Source organism: Mytilus trossulus, chromosome 8 (genome assembly GCF_036588685.1).
Source record: "Mytilus trossulus isolate FHL-02 chromosome 8, PNRI_Mtr1.1.1.hap1, whole genome shotgun sequence".
In the NCBI taxonomy this organism is placed as follows: domain Eukaryota; kingdom Metazoa; phylum Mollusca; class Bivalvia; order Mytilida; family Mytilidae; genus Mytilus; species Mytilus trossulus.
The window spans coordinates 71,145,447-71,149,342 of record NC_086380.1 but is presented as its reverse complement, the minus strand read 5'-3'; the positions used below and the strand labels follow the sequence as shown (position 1 = coordinate 71,149,342).

Below are 3,896 nucleotides of genomic sequence, written 5' to 3'. Positions count from 1 at the left end.
TATATCGAAAGGGCTGTGGTTCCGCAGCCATGTCTATTCAATCTGCTCTTGTTGAATGTGTTTGTAATATTTGCCACTGGCTGTACGCAACCAAAAATGCACTCGGTCTTGATAGATTTGTATGCTTCTAGTCAACATATGAAATAAAACGTTTTTATCTTTCCCTCGGAACTAGGAAGTCAATCACAATAGAACGGCCAGACTATCATAGTACTTACATCTGCTGCTGTATCATAAAATCCGAACTGTGTGGGCGGAGCTAGAAAGTCGATTACCATAGAACGTCCAGAATCGTCGTCTTGCCTAATCCCGTTGTTTCCAAAACACAACAAACAATCCATGTTTTGTAGAAATCGTGGAAGGAAAGTGTTCATTGGAGATGATCCTAAAGATTTGATTTGGTTTTCTACTTTTTCTGCCATAAACTGCAATAAAAAATATAATTATTCAATAACTTAAGAAAATGCTTTTTTTTCAATGTTGAAGAAAATTATTAGATGACACTTTTACTAATTGTTATAGATAAAAATTCTATTGAGGGACCACGGTGTAACGTATCAAACTAGCCTGTCAACACGTGTTAGTTCGGGCCAGTTGCGTTCGACTACAATCTTAATTGACAAGGATTGTCGGCTTTCCTACCGAAATTCGATGTTTTTTTTCCGGCTTCTTCAACCACTAAAAACTGACTGTCACAACATAGCACAATAACACTGATAGTGGCGTTAAACACAAATCAATCTTTCCTTTAAAATGCAGTGTAAAAGTGTCAATATTGCACTTGCAATTTTGGTGAATTATATGAGTTGCTTGATAGAAAAGTAAAGAAGCACAAATTACCCGGAAAAGAAAATCTTTATTCACACAAGATCCAAAATAATATGGGACTTGAAAAATGACCGTATAAATAAAAATTAACACTTTCTTCATTCTACCATCCAAGAGACGCAGGTTTAATTCACTATTATCTATATATGAAAATGCACGTGCCAAGTCAGTGATATGCAAATGTTGTCCATTTGAGCTTTAAAATCATTTTTCCACATGGAAAGGGATTTTTCAATTTTACTCGGAATTGTTTTACATTGTCTTAATCGGGGCCTTTTATAGATGACTATGCGGTATCGGCTTTGCTCATTGTTGAAGGCCGTACGGTGACCTTTAGTTGTTAATGTCTGTGTCATTTTTGTCTCTTGTGGACAGTTGTCTCATTTGCAATCATACCACATCTTCTTTTTTATATTTACCTTGAATGCTCGGAGAGGACGTGAAAATGAATTATCAATATTCAATACAAAAGCGGCACTGGTTTCCGATCCATGCTTTGGCGGTAAAATGGTGGGAAATGCATCTACCAAGTAATGATAACTCTCCGACGGAAGCAGCTTTGCTATGTTAAGTGCACCCTGGAATTAAAGCAAACGTATATCAAGTTGCCGAGTATTTGTTTTTATTGTCTTAAGTCATAATTTTCTAATGTTGATGCCCTTCGAGTCCCTTAATTAAAATAAATTCTTCTTCTATTGCCCAGCATTTAAGAAAAAAAACTAAAGAAAAAAACACTTGTTTTTGTTTGTATATGCTACGTATATATATATATACATATTTGTACTGTTTATTTTTTTAATATTTGTGTTATTTAGTAGGAATCCTACAGTTTGAATTGGTGGGTTTTTTTTTTGTTGTTGCTTTCTTGGCATCGTTATGACAAAATGCGAAGGTTACGCCTAGTAGATTTAAAATAAAGAAACTAAATTTTATATGAAACAAAATAAGAAGTCAATGAATGGTGGATGTATCTTGGTCAACAATGACTTTTCTCGTTATGTTGAAGACCCATTGTTGGCCTTGGGTCGTTTTCTGTCTTTGTCTTTTTGACCCATTCACCGTTTACATTTTTAATTTTATTTAACTGACCTTTCCTCTCAGTATTCCTGCTTCATTTCCACCCGATATTGATCCCCCGGTTGGTAAATAGACTGGACCTTGTATCACGTGGTCATCAGGTATAGTATTGACCAATACAATTGTTCTGTTGAAGATAAATCAATTTATTAGTTCCTGATACACGAGTTGAACATGAAAATATAGGTCAGACGCGGTCAAATGTATTTGTCAATCGAGGCGAAGACGAGTTTATTATGAATTTAGAAACTTTGAACTGTAAATCAAAAATAAAAATGTATATTTTATAGTTAAACTGATACTTTTTGTTTTTTACTTTTTTTCACGTTCCGCAAAAATTAATATAAAGAAGTTCACATAAAATCATATGATAGTATGCAATTGTGAAAAGACTTTTAGTGCACGCTACCTTTCAAGTGTGATGTTCATAGCAATTTGAAAGAAACTAAAACCCTACCTTAGCCACACAATGTCTCTTCTAACTGTCCAAGAGTTGAGAACTGTTTTATTATGTCTAAACACTGCTTCCTCTTCTGGAGTTACAGAATTGAATGGATACCAAGATATTTCCGTAAGGAAATGTGACGTCACTACGTTTTTTTAAGTTAGTTTGATTATAGAACAAATCTTCTAACGGTACATATTGATTTTGTACTTTAGCAATAAGCGTCCCGTTGACTTGGATTGTGATGTCATACATGACTCCCATCATTCCTAGATTACACATAAGTGCCTCCATAAGTTCTGGGTGTTCTTCTTTGGAGAAACGTCGCAATCGACCGCGAGCGTTTACTAAGCGCATCTCCACCACATAACCACTCCAAGTTGGAGCACTCCAGGTTGAACCCTAGCGATAGAAATAATGAAACTTTATATAAAAAGGCTAGGGAACTTTTACCTGTAGTAATATGTTTCGATCGAGAAACCAATGTTTTAACAGACAAAACCCAAATAAAAGAAAGATCAGCACAACTATTTCTGTTATTAACAGTAACAATGTAAGTGAGGCCGCTTAGCTTTATTGTCATTAAAACTGAAAACACATACATATTATATATGAGGTAAACTGTACCCATGCGATGCATTTATAATGTAAAATTAAGAATGGAAATGGGGAATGTGTCAAAGAGACAACAACCCGACCGTAGAAAAAAAAACAACAACAGAAGGTCACCAACAGGTCTTCAATGTAGCGAGAAATTCCCGCACCCGAAGGCGTCCTTCAGCTGGCCCCTAAACAAATAATGTGTCTGTTACTTGTACTTACATGAGTAGATGAGGCTACCATTCCACCGACTGTGGCGTTGACAATGAGGGGCTGAGACAACATGGAGAGACCATTCTTGACCAGAAACTCATTCAATTCATATTCTAATACTCCAGTTATTACAGTGACGGTATGATACGGCCTTTCTGAGTTCTAAAATAACATACCAACATAAATTATGGTAATGAAAGTACGGAAAAGATTTTTTTGGGATTACAGAAGCACTCGGACACATGAGTTACATCATACCATCTTGTTCCATACTGAGTGTCAGTCAACTTTCCACCTTTTGACACCATAATTTGCAAAAATCTGACTACTTAAAGGGGCACTAAGCTACGAGAATTATAAAAAAAAAATATACTAGTTTTTGGCTAAATCATTAATGAAATGCACATAGTGAGATAATAATTCTCTTTTAGCAGCTTGTATGGTTTAATTTTGTCAAAATAAGATAAAAATATTGATTATGAATCAATCACTTGCAAGTGAATAATACGATCTAATTGATTACGTATTCAAGTGAACTTCAGCCCCTTAGCTTGAGATGGATAACACGTGAATTGTATGTGTATATAAAGTTATCTGAAGGAAAAGAATGTCAACATTGAAAGTGAAACAAAAGAAAATCATTTAATTGACTAATTCGAACTACAAAATCTTGTAAGACTTCTAAAAATAAATATATTTTGTGGTTTTTACGTCGTGTTATAAATTGCTGTCT

The 3,896-nt window shown here is 34.8% G+C and overlaps 1 long non-coding RNA gene across 1 annotated transcript; it reads right to left on the bottom strand.

The window, feature by feature from the left end:
• Positions 1–229: 229 nt before the first annotated feature.
• Positions 230–3,320, bottom strand: LOC134682106 (uncharacterized). The gene is made up of 5 exons (XR_010100782.1): positions 3,173–3,320; positions 2,363–2,752; positions 1,918–2,032; positions 1,248–1,406; positions 230–425 (listed from the first exon to the last, which is right to left on the bottom strand). It is a non-coding gene; the product is annotated as an uncharacterized LOC134682106 (long non-coding RNA).
• Between the last annotated feature and the right edge of the window lie 576 nt (positions 3,321–3,896).